The sequence below is a fragment of the Chiloscyllium punctatum genome, chromosome 8 (assembly GCF_047496795.1).
Source record: "Chiloscyllium punctatum isolate Juve2018m chromosome 8, sChiPun1.3, whole genome shotgun sequence".
NCBI lineage: Eukaryota > Metazoa > Chordata > Chondrichthyes > Orectolobiformes > Hemiscylliidae > Chiloscyllium > Chiloscyllium punctatum.
In genome coordinates, this window is record NC_092746.1 from 77,189,832 (window position 1) to 77,206,503 (window position 16,672).

At 40.1% G+C, this 16,672-nt stretch overlaps 1 protein-coding gene across 4 annotated transcripts in view; it reads left to right on the forward strand.

The window, feature by feature from the left end:
- Positions 1–16,672, forward strand: part of rundc3b (RUN domain containing 3b) — a 113,533-nt gene that overhangs the window by 14,677 nt on the left and 82,184 nt on the right. The gene's annotated exons all lie outside the window — the stretch shown is intronic.

The window sequence follows — 16,672 nt, forward strand, 5'->3', positions numbered from 1 at the left end:
ACCTAGGAAGAAATCTTTGTCTGACATATCTCCAGTAACCACACTTGATTTTGTTTGAATCACTATCTGACATCTTTATAGGCTTGAATATCTGCTTCCTAGCTAAATACGGCGTACAAAATAATTTAGCTCTATGCAGTTAAACCACTTTTTTCCATTTTGGATACGTTTTCCTTTGTGATGACCTCTACAATATTTACAACTTGACTGTCACCCTTGGTTTTTTTTTTCCCTGTTGGCTCATCTATGGATTGTTATTGCTCTTCTGTACATTGTACTTGAAAGATGCAGGCAGCTTTTCAACTCCGTGGCCAAGCCCTCCATATTGTAGGGACACTCACCTGTTCTCCCATGTGCATGCTATCGCTGTTGCTTCTACAAGCTCTGACCTTCTGAACATATTTATAACCTGCTTCAAGAGTCTTGTTTTGTTAGCACTGTCATGGTAGGTTTCTTGTGCTTAAAATAGTTGTATTTTAATTAGCTTCCTTTTCTAATTGTCCAATTTCAAGGTTCTGCAAGCTGTGTTAGTGCTGTTTTGTATTAATCAATGGACTCTCTATTGCCTTGGTCCCTATCATTAAGCATATAAGCTTGTTTGGAGTTCAGAGTACCTTCAAAGCTTCCAGCATGTGTGTTTTTCTGCTCTTCAGAGATTTAGATCAGAACATACTTTGAAACAGTCTCTTCCCAGCAATGAATTTAAGTGTTGTGATTTGTACCTTTTTTTACTTGCAGAATTGTGAAATAGGAACAGATTTGTCTTTTGTGTACGGAAAAGCATTTTAGTTTTGCTTCATGTCCTTCATCATTTGAACAGGAACTGATCGGGGAAAAGAAGTTGCCTTTTTAAAAACTTGTTTTTAACTGGTAGCTTTGATTTTAATAGCCGCTGACAGCTTTGTCTGTTCCTGTGTCCCCTCGCCATTGGCTGTGCTTTCCTATAGCTCAGCAACATCACCTCAGTGCGACATCTGACACGTTTTTGTGTATAGCACTGCACTGAATTTATCATGAGGACTTTATTGAAGTTAGCTTTAAGATGTTCGCTTGCAGTGTATGTGCTTCATGATTAATTTGATTATGACAGACTAAGAGGGACATCTATTATTTGAATGGTGATATGTTGGGACATACAATTGGATTGGGAGTCCTTGTACAACAATCGGTGAAAGTAGGCTGGCAGATGTAGCAAGCCATTAGGAAGGCAAATGGTACATTGGCTATCACTGAAGAGGATTTGAGTTCAGAAATAGGGATGTCTTATTGCAGTTGTACAGGTCCTTGGTGAGACTGCACCTTGAGTATTGTGTAGTTTTGATCTCCCTACCTAAGCGAAGGCATACTTACCACAGTGGGATTGCAGCCTGGGTTCACTAAACTGGTTTCAGGAATGACAGGATAGTCATATGAGGAGATTATTTCAACTGGGTTTGTATTTACTTGAGTTTAGAAAGGTGAGAATGGATCTATTTGGAGCATATGTCATAGACCAGATGCAGGCAGGATGTTTCCTATGATTGGGGATTCTAGAACCAGGGATCACAGACTCAGGGTAGTGGGTAGGCCGCATTTAGGATTGAGCTGAGAAAGATTTCTTCACCCAGAAGATGGTCAGTTTGTGGAATTTGCTACCAGAGAAAGCTGCTGTGTTCGAGAAAGAAAGAGATTAGATAAATGTTTAGATGTCAGATAAAGCAGAACATGGCTTTGAGCTATAGAATAAACCATGATCGTATTGAATGGCAAGTTATGGGGGACTCTGATCTCCCATTTTCCAGTAACTCCTCCTTAAATTATTTTCCATTACTCCTGCATTCTTTAAAAATCTGCTGAAAATAATATCAGTTTGTTCAGCAATTGTGGGTAAGGTGTTTTTGTGCAGAATTAATATATTCTTTGGGAGTTCCCCTTTATGTACAAATTACACTTGCTTTAATGTAAGTTATTATAGCTGAGGCCAGTCAATACAAGTAACAGATTCAGTAATTTCTTTGAACCCATTGAGTAAAAACAGCTGAGATGACCTGTAAGTATCACACATTCATTTAGATTTGTACTGAGCACTAGGATTGTTGAAAAAGCTATGTACTAATAATCTAGTCGCACTATTCAATGTGATCTGGAATGCATGTAATTACTGTAATGTTTGGAATAATTATAAGCAAGATTTGCTATTTTTGCAGGATAAACAAACTGAATCACAAAGTAATTCCCAGAATGTTGATACAAATCCCACGTAATTAGAATGGAAATAAGATGAGTGGTTCACAACAGTGGAGTAAGTTATGTTTGTAATTAATAAATTATAACTAACAATTTTACTGAAAGCATTGATATCATTTTGGGGTGTCTTTTTAGAGTAATTTTGGATTTTAAAAAATTGGCTGTTTGAATATATGTCTGGATGATGCAACTGATGTATAATTCCTGCGAAGATTTAATGACTATGAATTTTTTTTTAAATTGAGAATTTGTGATTTAAGTTTTGGGAAATGATATAATCTGTGTATAATTAGTTCTGAATGAAGGTAATCTATGAAATTGGTTGTGCTATCCTTTTTTCATTTTTAAAAATTGATTATGCAAATAGTAGTTGTAAGTTCGTACGACTTGCTGTAGTTGAAAATGAGCCATCGGGAGATTTACTATGCCTCTATTGCACAGACAAATGTGGAACATTTACTTGAGAAAAATTATAATAGGAGAGAGAACATTTATTTTAAGCTTGAATTAAGTGTGAGGCATGTAAGCAGGCAGTTGAATAATACAAGAGTCGAGTTTGGCTTGTCAAGGATCGATCAGCACAAATTCATTTTCAAATGGATTTTGCTGATTTAATTTTAATGTGGTGAGCATGACTATATTATAGCATTCCTTTGTCACCTAAATGATGAGCCTCTTATGGTGATTTGAGCTGTTGTTCTGAAGTCTGGGAGATCTTGATAAATGCTTAGTTGTTGGTATTTAAATTGTGATTTCTTTTCACTTAGCAGAATGGGCTTTGTGAAGGCTGCTATCTTTCACTCTGATTCATGGTCAAAAGTTGCAAAGACACCAGGTTATATTCCAACAGGTTTATTTTAAAACACACAGGCTTTTGGAGCCTCTCTCCTCCTCCAGGTGCTAGTGAGGCTCCAACAGCCTGTGGTTTTCAAATAAACCTGTTGAACTATAGCCTGCTGTCATGTGGTCTTTGACCATGTCCAACCAAGTCCAACACTGGCACTCCACATCACGGCTGATTCACTTTGTAGTATTGATCTCCAGGTTTTAGAACAATAAATCAAGTCACTGGAAAAGTCACTTGGGCCAACCAACTCACCTGCCAAGTTCTGAAGCAAGTTCCCTCCACCTCACTATTGAAGAACTGTTTCTTGAGTGAAGTTTAGTATGCTTTCCATTTTATTGGTCAAAGCATTGAGTAGAGTTAGGAGGTCATGTTGCGGCTGTATGGGACGTTGGTTGGGAAAATTTTGGAATATTGTGTGCAATTCTGGTCTGTTATGAAACTTGAAAGGGTTCAGAAAAGATTAACATGGATGTTGTAAGGGTTGGAGGATTTGAGCTATAGGGATAGGCTGAATAGGCTGGGGCTGTTTTTCCCTGGAGCTTTGGAGGCAGAGGGGTGACCTCGGAGGTTTATAAAATCATGAGGGGCATGGATAGGATAAATAGACAAGATCTTTTCCCTAGGGTGGGGGAGTCCAGAACTAGAGGACAAACCTTTTAGGTAAGGGGCAACCTTTTCACAAAAGGGTGGTGCGTGTGAAAGAATGAGCTGTGAAGGGACGTGGTGGAGGCTGATAAAATAGCAACACTCAAAAGATGTCTGGATAGGTATATAAATACGAAGGATTTAGAAGGATATGGGCCAAATGCTGGCTAATTAGGTTAGAATAGCTGGTCGGAAGGGCTCATGCCCGAAACGTCGATTCTCCTGCTCCTTGGATGCTGCCTGACCTGCTGCGCTTTTCCAGCAACACATTTTCAGCTCTGATCTCCAGCATCTGCAGTCCTCACTTTCGACTAGAAGATTTTAACCTACTGCGAATCCTCTTACAAGGATGCCTTCCTTGAAAAAGCTCTCTTCCGAAGGGCTCATGCCTGAAACGTCGATTCTCCTGCTCTTTGGATGCTGCCTGACCTGCTGCGCTTTTCCAGCTAGGATATCTGGTCAGCATGGACGATTTGGACCGAAGGGTCTGTTTTTGTGCTGTACATCTGACTGTAGAGTATTTTGCAGAATTTATGAAAATGCATGACATTCAGACATTAAAAAAACATATTTCCAATATCAAATGGTCAACTGTGACTACGTTCATTGATTCTAGTTCCTGAATAGCTACAACTCTGAAGAACAGTCTGACTGTGTATGTGACTGATTTTAACCAGTCTTTTCTCAAACTGAAGAACCAGCTCCTGCACGTCCATTACCATGAAGATGAGGTTCAGCAAAGTCCACAATTTTAAAATGATCAAAGCCAAGTGACTTATGAAGCTTGGATTTCATTAGATATGAGTAAACATCTTGTGAAAAATCCAACACAGAAGGATCTTCCACCAAATTCATGTGCAAAGCTAACCAGCTACTAATTTGACTAATTATTGGAGCCTTTCAGATAAGGGGAATATTTACAGATTACAAAGTAAAAGACCAGTAGGAAATTAAAAGAAATCAAATTAAGAACTAAGTAAACAAGGGCAGCACGGTGGTTAGCACTGCTGCCTCAGCACCAACGATCCAGGTTCGATTTCAGCCTTGGGTGACTGAGTGTGTGGAGTTTGCACGTTCTCCCAGTGACTGCGTGGGTCTCCTCTGGGTGCTCTGGTTTCCTCCCACAGTCCAAAGATGTGCAAGTCAGGTGAATTGGCCATGCTAAATTGCCCAGTGTTAAGTGCATTAGTCAGGTGATGTGGCCCTGACAACTGACCAATTCAGGGGATAGGAGGGTGTGACAATGAGAGAGGCAGGTAAAAGGATCCAGGAGGTAGTGCTGCCTCACTGTTGACCTTGTCTAACAGGATTGAGGTTCTTGCTTTCTTGGGGGATGCGAAACTGATCATAGCACCATAATACAGGGAGTCTTTGTGGAGGTGTAGGGAGTGTGGAAAGAAATCCCAGATAGTATGGTCAAGGGAACAGACATTTCTGTGTGGCCAGGATTGAAAGTCCTGAAGACTCCTGTTGTCCGCCTGGTGCCTGGGTTCAGGATATCTCAGCTGGACTGCAGAAGGACTTAGAGTGGGAAGGGAAAGATCCAGTTCTCGTGGTCCATGTACCAATAATATTGTTGGAATGAGGCCCTGTTAATGGAATAATTTAGCAAGGTGTTAAATTATAAAGCAGAACTGAAAAGGTAATCTCTGGATTACTATTTGAGTCATGAGCAAATTGAGAGATTTGACAAGATTAAATCAGCAAATGCATGGCTCAAAGATTGACCTGAGACAAATGAATTTGAATTGGGGTCATTGACATCCATACTAAGGGAGGAGGGAGCTGTTCTGATGGGATAGGCTCTACCTGAATCATGCTGGAATCAGAATTCAAGGACTTGGGAGTCCTAATTCATGATTCTCTTAAGGTTGGCATGCAGGTTCAACTGACAGTTAGGAAGACAAATGCAATGTTAGCATTCACTTCAAGAATAAAAGAGCAGAGATGTACTGCTGAGGCTGTATAAGACTCTAGTCAGACCACATTTGGAATATTGTGAACAGTTTGGGCCTTGTGTTTTAAGGAATGATATACTTGTTGAAGGTGGTCCAGAGGAGGTTTACAAGAATCATCCCTGGGATGAAGAACTTGTTGTTTGAGGAGCAGTTGAGGACTCTTAGTCTTTATTCGATGAAATTTAGAAGGATGGGTGGGAGATGGATCTGATTGAAACTTACATTATATCTAAGCCTCTCTGTATTCTGTATGTGGAGAAGATATTTCCACTAGTAGGAGAGATGAGAATCTTGAGGGCAAAGACACTGTTTTAGAATTGACATGAGGAATTTCTTCAGCCAAAGGGTGGTGAATTGTGTGGAACCTGATGCTGCAGAAGGCTGTGGAGGCTAAATCCTTAAGTGTATTTAAGATTGAGACATGTTCTTGATTAGTAGGGGGATCAAGGGTTGTGGGGGAAAAAGGTAGAAGAATGGAATTAAGTAACATAGGAATAGATTCCCTACAGTATGCAAGCGGGCTCTTTGGCCCAACCAGTCCACATCAACCCTCTGAAGAGCAACACACCCAGACCCATTCCCCTACCCTACATTAACCCCTAACTAATGCACCTAACACTACGGGCAATTTAGCATGGCCAATTCACCTGACCTGCACATCTTTGGATTGTGGGAGGAAACCAGAGCACCCGGAGGAAACCAACGCAGACACTGGGAAAATGTGCAGACTCCTCAGTCTCCTGAGGCTGGAATTGAACCTGGGTCCCGGGTGCTGTGAGGCTGCAGTGCTAACTGTACCGCCCTATCAACCATTACTGAATGGCAGAGTAGAGATGATCGGCCAAAATGGGCTAATATTGTTTTTAGACCAAAAGATATAATTATCTGGCTTACTTTTCAGTACTTAAAATTATAATATTCCTACATGTATGTATTCCATAAGAAGGAAGAATTAAAATCGCCTTACTGAAGGTTGGATGCCAAACTGCGCAGTTGCATGTGTCAAGTTTACTACTTTTTTGTTTTTCTCTTATTTTAGCAGAACATTCCACCTATGATACCAAATGTGTGGTCATTTTGAGAATGTTGGATGGCTCAGTAATTACAGACTCGCATTTGTAGCAAAGTTGGCAAGGAGTGTGAATTGAAAAATACTGTATACAAAAAAAATTTTTAAGCTTGGCTTCCTACTGGACATGGATGATGAGCTTTTAAGCTTCCATAGTTATGATTTGGGGCTGGGTTTAAATTTGGCTTATTGGGGTGGCTTTTTAAGTGGCGACAATTTCATTATTAAAGATAGTGGAAACTTTTATCTTGAAAATTTAGTTGGACCAGTTATCGGTGAAAACAGTGTGAGTTACTGACTGCAGTTGAACCTCCATATAAAGACGTTGTTACTAATTGTCCACTCTGAGGCCAGAAGCAAGTGAAGTGAGTTTTTGTGTAAAAATGGCTGTTACTATTAACAAATGTAACATGTTTTCAGTTACATTAGTGTTTATTGCTGTCAAATACTTTGGCATCTATTAGCTTTCTTTCAGACCATTCTTGATATAACTTTTTGATATTTGAATCTGATTTCTATAACTTGACTGAATTGAGCTTCTCCCACAAGAAGAGTCAGTTGTGAGCTAATTGCCATGCAATACAGGATTGTTGGATGTTTTGTAAAAGTAGATTTATTGAGTTTGATTGGTTCAAGTTCAAATGCCATTTTCAGTCAGTTCAGTTCAAAAGAAAATGAGGTAAATGTAATCCTGATTGTTTTGCTCTCAGCAACTCGCAGAAATCCAGATGTGCACTTACCTTCAGACAAATTAAATTAATTCCTAATTTGAGTGATTTTCTCTCTGGTGCTTTTGCATATTGCTTAATTACCCCACTAATTTGAAGCCATTATTTGTCTGCATGAATAGTTTTTAAAACTACTTTGGAAACTGGACATATTCTCTAGAAGGGCTAACTTATTGCTAGCATGATATTGGAATCTGTAATCACTCCAAACTAATTACTCCACTGGCTGTTTTACTATCCCTTTTCTGCACCCCTCCTTCCCATTTCACTTGTCCAGTTCTGGTTTCAACAACAATAAATGATACTGGACTGTTAGGGCAGCATGGTAAAAACAATGACTGCAGATGCTGAAAACCAAATACTGGATTAGTGGTGCTGGAAGAGCACAGCAGTTCAGGCAGCATCCAACGAGCAGCGAAATTGACGTTTCGGGCAAAAGCCCTTCATCAGGATGGTGACTCAGTGGTTAGCACTGCTGCCTCACAGCGCTAGGGACCTGTACTCGATTCCATCCCTTGGTGACCTGAAGTTTGCACCTTCTCCCCATGGCTGCATGGGTTGCCTCCCACAGTCCAGCGATCTGCAGGTTGGGTGGATTGGCCATGGGCAATGCAGGGTTACAGAGATAGGCTAGGGGGCTTGATCTGGATGGGATACTCTTTCTTTTTTTTTTTGAGTGCCAGTGTGGACTCCATGGGCTGAATAACCTGCTTCTACACAGTAGGGATTCTGTGGTTACTGCTGTCAGAATTCCAATGAGATGGTGCTATTTGACCACAAGCATTTCTTAGGTCTCTGCCCCTTTTTGAAAGCAGCTGACCAGCAATTCAGATTGTCTAAAAAGAATAGTGTACTGTATCATTAGTTTGAAGCCACAAATGTTTCATGTCTAATTCTGAAACTTAAAGTGTGGTCCGTGTTCTTTATTTTTATCAAAATCTCGGATATGCTTGAGTACTTTTTTGTTGTTGAGGGGCTGGGGGAGGTGAATGCAACCACTATTATGTAGTAAACATGACCCTCAGTGTTGACCTAGTTCTAAAAAGCAAGGTTCACTAGCCAAAGAATACATCAATGTCACAGCAAAATATGTTGACTCATATAATACGTGATACAAATGACATGCTTTTTAGCAACTCAACAAACATTATCTACCTCTGGATAGAAAAATCTTGGCCACAGAACCCCTCTAAGTACAGGTTAAAAGCTCAGTTTAATAACATATGTCCAGTGTTTGATTTTATTGAGAAATATATTCAGTGGGTGCTAGAGACCAGACCAACCATGGTAGTTGATTGTACAATTGCTAACTTTGCTTGCATATGTTTCTGAAGAATTCACCATGGGGTGACTTGTCATCACAGTCTTGGTCTAATCAAAAAAGCCTTTTATAACTATTTTAGACACATGTTTGTGATGTTCCTCCTGTGTTTCTAAGGAATCCATCTTTACTTTCTGCAGATGATTCGGCAATCCTAGATGACTAGGAGAAAGTGAGGACTGCAGATCCTAGACTGCTGACAATCCTAACTGGTAGCAGAGGGGTTGATATATGCTAATAAGACCTTTTTTTTAAATTCTTCAACCCCCTTGTTGACAAATTGATTGAATCCATTGCAGGCAGTATGGCTATAGAAATGTTCAGTTGAGAGCACAAACAAGCTCTATTGAACAATCTTTGAGCGTGCTAGAGGTTGACATTGATTTGGATTCTGGGCATGTCTTTCCAACAAATGAGTAAAAAATATCAGCCAGCCATTTTTCAACCCATCACCTCATTGCAGCCCCAATACAACAATGAATACTGTGTATATTTTCTTGCTACTTTTATGCACATGCAGTATATTACCATTATTAAGTGCTGAAAACCAACTTTTGAAAACTGATATTTTAAGATTTTAAAATTATGGCTTTTCCAAATAACATCTTTATCTGGTCATGTGTAATTACTCCTCCAATCCCTGCATATAAGTGACTCATTTTTTCCCCCTTTTCTTTGATTGATTGGATGCTGGTGTTGTTAGCTCAAAATGCAGCTGCAAGTTGGTTATTATTGCCCTTCTGAGTAGATTAGCTTTTGCAGTGTCCCTCATCTAGGACTTAAGTGGTGACTTCAGGGGTGAATTTCTGCCCCACTTATTTCCTGTTCATTTGGCAGATTTAGGATGGTTGAAATGAGAAAGTGGGCTCATGGGAATCTAAATCCCTGTTATTTTATAAGGTAAACTCTCTTGACATTTTTCCTCTGGCTACAAACCTGCCTATTTTGTGTAAAATTGTTTAATTTGCTGTTTGTATTGAAATGTGATTTTCCCATTTGTAATTACCAGATGTTTAACTCTCCGAATCACTGACTCTATGAAAGTGGTTTTGTTGTTCGCTGGCTGATGTGAAAATGTAGTTCTGAGCTATGTTACCCATTGGGAGAAATCCCAAAGGCTGAATGCTTGATTAAAATACAAGATGTCTTTTCAGTAGGAAATACTTAATTGCTTCTCCATGATACTCTTCCTCTGATCTGAAAATAGTCCTGAGTCCTTTGTCGTGCCCAATAGTGTCTCGCAGTGAGATGGCCATGAAAGAAAGAAACAATACGCTTAGTTTGTACAAACCATGCGGATCACGGGCAATACGAGCATATGTACGGTTTGTCTGTGACAATGATATGAGTTAGTCACTCTGTTTGCCATGTCCTATGTCTGCTTTGCAGCTGTATGAGGAAGACTTCTTTCTGGTCAAATAAATCCATTAACACTCAGCTGTCCATTGAAAGTGAAATTCTTGCAGATTCTTGAACCTTAATCAGTCTTTATCAGCATTGTCCTTTTAAGAACTGTGGGAGAAAGAGTGAAGGTGGGTGGTAGACTGCCTGAAATTTAGCTTCTTGTCCTTTATGGTGAGAGGCTCCTAACTCTGACTACTCTGAGCAACTGATGTCCCAGTTCCTGGACAGGTACAAGAGGCTGTTCTTGACTTACTGTATGGGACCCCTGACTGTCTCACATGTGAGATCGTGTACTGCTGACAAACATGACAGTCTTCCTGGCATTATGTCTGTACTAAACAGCATTGCATTATGGCAGTATTTTGAGCCTGGCATCTCCAGTTTACGGGTAACCTAAGGCAGGGATGCTGTGAGCATTCAAATGAGTGAGTACTAGGACAGCAAGCAAACAGCCTGGAGCTGCAGCCTGGTCCTGTCCATGAACTGGGTGCATGTCTCTGACCACACAATGTCCTTGCTGCAGCACTACAATGACAGTTGCTGGGATGCCCTAAAGTGCCGCATTTTGAAGTGTAGCAGTATACCATATATGGAACAGATGTGACATGAGGATTCTTTGGTGCTAGCCACTATGTCTGTGGACTTCAGATGCACATGGCCAGTGCCAGTGTGTGTGCCCTTAGATGTTGATACCTGACATCTAACATTGCCCTTTCTGGAGCAAGTGATTAGCTGGAGTCTGTAGGTGCCTTCCATGTTGAGAATTGCCAGTGTCCAATCAGCCCAAGGTAGTTGATAGGCTAAAAAGCTGAATATTAATGAAGTGGGATTTGGAGTTAATAGGGTTGTTCACAAACTAATCCCACAGTTTATACTGCAGGAAATTATTATTTGTATAATTTTTAATGATATTTGGGGTGAATTTCAGTCTGGTTTTTGAGTTAGTAATTGGTAGATTCTTCTGTGTGACTTGAGTATGTCTTTAACCATGGTGACTTTTAAAAAAAACTTTTTGAAGCCTGGCTAGGGAGCGAATGGCATTTTTGGACTTTTGTTTTTTTTGTTTGTGAGTGAGCTTAGTAAATAATGGGGCCTTCCTCAAAGGCTTGTTAGTTTTGGAATCTGTAATTTTAAAAAAAACTGAAGGTTTATAACAGATTTTTCATTTCAAATTTAACGTAGAGTATTTTATTCCTGAGAAGATCTTGGAAAGGGTGATGGTTTCCAACAGTGATTCTGAGAAGGGAGTTGTAGATTTAGTGAATTAGATTACATTGGTGTAAAAAGTCCCAGTCCAGAAGTGTCCGGTTTAAAAACCTGAAAATGGCTATTTAGCGGAGTACATTCAAATTATTTAAACTGTGCTGGCTCCAAGAAGAAACTTTCACCGTTCCAGTCTAGAAGTTGAAGTCCAGTGACTTAACCCTACAGAGGTATTGGGTACTGATACTGGTATAAGTATTGTATAAATTGTGATTTGAGTGCTGTACCAGGGGTGCTGTTTTGAGAACTATATCATAAACATTTTGGGCATACTACAAAGTCTGTTTTATTTCCTTTTCAATTTATGAAGGAGAGTTGTGGGATCAATGGGATTATACTTCTGTTTAAATCTTTTGAATTGATGTTGAGTAAAAGGTGGTAGTCATGTCATCTCAGGTAAAAACAATGACTGCAGATGCTGGAAACCAGATTCTGGATTAGTGGTGCTGGAAGAGCACAGCAGTTCAGGCAGCATCCGAGGAGCAGTAAAATCGATGTTTCGGGCATCAGGATTCCTGATGAAGGGCTTTTGCCCGAAACGTCGATTTTACTGCTCCTCAGATGCTGCCTGAACTGCTATGCTCTTCCAGCACCACTAATCCAGAGTCACGTCATCCTGTTTTTTTTTCCCCCTCAGCTGAAGCAAAATGCTCAGACAATGTAGTTTTACCTCCTTCATCTTTTATTCCGGGCCCTGGAGGGAGAGAGGACAATTGCCCATATGCATGGAAACATGAGTTTTCGGTCGTCTGTGGAACACCAGTTTCTTGATGAACTATATAGTCCTTTTACAAGGAGGAGCATCCAGATAAGGTAGCATACATATTGATTGGGTGATCACTACAATCAGCAAGTGTCAGTAGTTAAGATTAAGCCATCTGTTATGCAATGAATGTTCATAACCTTAACTGGCTTCACATTATGAATACTTTTCACCTTGTTAAACTGACCTTGCATACTGAATGCTTCCAGTATTGTTAAATGGCTGTACATAATGAATGCTTTTCCACCTTGTTAACCTGGTTACTCTTGTCCCCAAGCACCCCATTGTTAACTTAAGTTCTTATCTGATCTGAGTCATCCTCAGCTGAACCTATTGTTTCACAAAACTCAGAACTTAACTCCTTCCCTGTCTGCTTATACCCTATAAACATTCTCAACCATAGTCTTATTAGAAGCAACTGGTGGTGGTTTAAGCTGAGGCTGTTCATGCCTCCGGTGAGGGAAGAGGTTGAGAAGGAGAGTCTTCCATGGTGAATGCAGCTGGTGTGGGAATTGAACCCATGTAGGCATCACTGTATTTCAAATCAACTGTCTAACCCACTGAGCAAAACCAACCCCCAATTATTGTGGGTAGACTGATTGGATAATCCTGTTTTGTCGTCATTTCTTTTGTATTAAACTTCCATTTTATTGTTAAAGCAAAATTTGAAGCACTGCATCTTTGTTTTAGGAAGAGACCATTTTGTTAAAATAACCAACAACTAAAATTGTGATCTATCAAGGTGGGATCCTGTTTGGGATCTGATTTTACTGATAATATCAGCTAGGATGATAAAATCCCTTTTTAAAATTCAACTCCTCACTACCTAAGAATCCTTGACATTTGAGCTTAGTTGTTGTTGCATTTTTAACTTTGTACAAGAGGTCCAGCAAAGCCTTTGCTCAATTCCACACCATTTCTTGCTGTAGTCCATGTTGTTCAGGTCCCTACAGTATTTAGTCCACCGGTTTAGCCAAATAGTTTAGTTGATATAGCATGCGGTTGGTCTAGCATGCTGTTGTATTAGTTAAGTATGCCAAGTAAGGAATCACTGATTTGATGTGGTGCCTGTAGAGTGAATGGCATCAGCATAGAGTGCAAAGTGCTGAATCAGTTTGTGCCCATAGAAGTCACTAATGTTATATGACACATCCGTTGTTATATTTTGTAGCCATACTCTGAGCATTTCTTATTGTATTCATTTTTGTTTTACTCATTAAATCCAATTCCAGAAATGGTAACAATGGCAGCAATCATTGGTTTGTTGTTGTTTTTTTGAAAAATCTGGTTCACTAAAGCAAGAGAGGCAAAGAAATAGTAAATGGAATATAATGTGCCAGATTGTGAGAGAGACTGGTTTCTAAATGGGGTGAGACTTGAGAAATCTGCAGCACAAAGGGACTTTGGCAGTCTTTTAATTCAAAATTCTGAATGCTAGCATGTTGGTTTAGTTTGCTGTTAGGAACTGCAATGTTGGCATTCATTTCAAGACTGCTAGAATACAAGAACAGGGACGTATTGCTGATAGAAGTAAATTACTTCAGATGTTGGAACCTGCACTGAAAACAAAAATGCTGGAAATCGGTGGGTCAGGCAGCATTTGTGGAGAGAGAGATCAAGCTAACGTTCCGAGTTTAGATGACTTTGTCAGAGCGCTGAGTCTACACTATTCTTCAATGTTAACTTGTTCTCTCCACACGGACGCTGCCTGGCCCACTGCAATTTCCAGCATTTTTTGTCTTCAGATCTGTTGCTGATGCTGTATAAGGCTCCAGTCAGACTCCATTGGAACAATGAGAGTAATTTTGGGCCCGATATCAAAGGGAAGGACGTGCTGGCATGGGAGGGGATCCAGAGGAGGCGTACAGGAATGACTCTGGGAATGAAGGGCTGCCACATGGGTCGTTGAGGACTCTGGCTTTATAGTTGATGGAATTTAGTATGATGAGGGGAGGGGGCAGGGGATCTGATTGAAATACGGAGAGGCCTGGATAGAGCGGCCAGGGAGAATATGTTCCCACTAGTAGGAGAGACTTGGGCCTGAGGGCACAATCCCAGTGTGAAGGGATGGCCCTTTAGAACTGAGATGAGGAGAAATTTATTCAGCCAGGAGATGGTGAATCTGTGGACCTTATTGATTTGACCTCCCAAGTCCCTCTGCAGCATTGTCTCGATCTTGAATACACTCACAGGTTCTTGATTTGCTAGGGGATCAAGGGAGGAGAAGGCAGGAGAATGGGGTTGAGAAACCTATCAACCACTATTTTGAATGGTGGACTAAATGGCTGAATTCTGCTCCTGTTTTATAATCTTGAAGTCCTTTTTTAGAGCAGGAAACCAGCTGTCCTTATCTGCTCTGGGCAAAAGTGAAGACTGCGAGTGCTGGAGATTAGAATGGTGCTGGAAAAGCACAGCAGGTCAGGCAGCATTCAAGGAGCAGGAAAATAGATGTTTCGGGCAGAAACTCTTCATCAGGATTCCTGGATGAAGGGTTCCTGCTCCTTGGATGCTGCCTGACCCGCTGTGCTTTTCCAACACCATTCTAATCTTGACTCTTATCTAGTCTGGCCTACATGTGAGTCCAGCTGGCAATATGCCTGAACCTTAATTACCCCCTAAAATGGTCCAGCAAACCACCAGGTTCACAGGAACTTGGGGATGGGAAACAAATTGTGGCTCAGTCAGTAATGCTGCCATCCGATGAAAGGGGTGCCAAGTTAGGATTGAGATGAGGAATTTCTTCTGATGGTTGAGTCTTTGGAACTCCTTGCCACAGATGTGAAGGCAGACTCCTTGTGTATATTTAAGTCTGAGAAACATACTTTCTTGAACAGTACAGGAATTGAGGATTATAGGGAAAAGGCCGGAAAGTGAACGTGAGGTATACCCGGTCAGCCACAACCCTATTGAATAGCTAAGCAGGCTTCTATTTCTATTTCTTATAGTCTTATGAAATTTTCCTCATTCCCCGATGGGGATTGGACAATCTTGTGATTTTAATAAAAGAGCAAGGTCAATTTACCAAAAATTACTTCTAATTGCCTTTATGGAAGCTAAACTTGCGAATGGGGCATTATTTTGTTACTGAGATGACTACTTTTAGAGGAGACTAAAAGCAGACTTTGCTCCATTCAGTTTGCGAGCTGGCCATTGATCATTATAATCCTCTGCCTGCTCCCATGCTGATCTAACTGCCTTCAGGCTCTTGAACTGTCTTGCTGAACCTCAGTGAGAACTTGAAAAATGGCACTCCTCCATTAAGAAAAGCTTCTGGAATTGCTTAAATCTTGTTACATTCCCAACCTTTTTTTTTTCTATTTCTGACAAAGGTCAAATGTTAGCAGTTTCTATCTTCGCAGGTGTTGCCTGATCTGACTCTTTCACACATTCATAGTTTAATTTCAGACTTTCAGCATCTGCAGTATTTTATACCTTTTTTTTTAGTCGTGTCTTTAACTCTTCACATTTATGTTGTCTTTCTGCCAAAGCAGTTATATTATTCAAACTATCTAATTTTCACACCTTATTGCTTATTTTTCTGTCCTAATCCATTCATCCTATCTTGATAACCACCAGTACCTCTAATTTCCTTTCCATAGTATTAGCTATTGCAAGATCCTAGAGCGATTTAGGAATTTGCCAGTACCTTTTTTTAGTTTTGAGCTGGATTGTTTGCCTAAAACACAATCTCCTGGATAAATTGTTCAGCGTTGGACAATTGTAGTGGTTGTAGTGCAACAGGAATCACAGAATGTGGCCTCCAATATACGAATTGAACAAATAATTCCATCTACTAAAAATAGAAAGAGGACATTCGGCCATTCTCTAAAGTAATGGCCACAAACGATGACCATTTCAAAGGAAATGCTTATTCTTTTTTTTCCCCCCCAAACAAGATCACATTAGTGTAATCCGCAGGTTGTGGGAGATCCTTATTTTAGTCCTTTTAAATTCTGTTAATCTTTCACAGAAATGTTATGACTGATTCCCATTGATGGAATTCAGGATTAAAAACTCTGACCCTGCAAATTAAGCAATGAGAAAGCTTTACTTGGTCGTAGGCTTGGGATATCTCCTATTGTGGTTGGATGTTTTCTTTCCTGAAAATAAGTTCTGGGCTCTGTTTTTGCTTGTCATTTTTCAGTTTTCTTCCTGCATGACTTTATGACAGAAATTGTGACTCTCTAAACATTAGTTTACCTTTTTAAACTTCCTGTACCTTCATCTAGAACCCAGGTAAGAGGTGATATTAATTGTGACAAGCGCCAGTCCCACATTCAAATTAATCAAATTCCACTCAATTTGTTGTTCCTAATAAAATGTCTGTCAATTGAGTATCAGTTTAACTGCTATATAACAGTTACTGCTTTCGAGTGTTCAAATTCTTGACCTGATGTGTATTTTGCTGAAAATGTGTCGCTGGAAAAGCGCAGCAGGTCAGGCAGCAT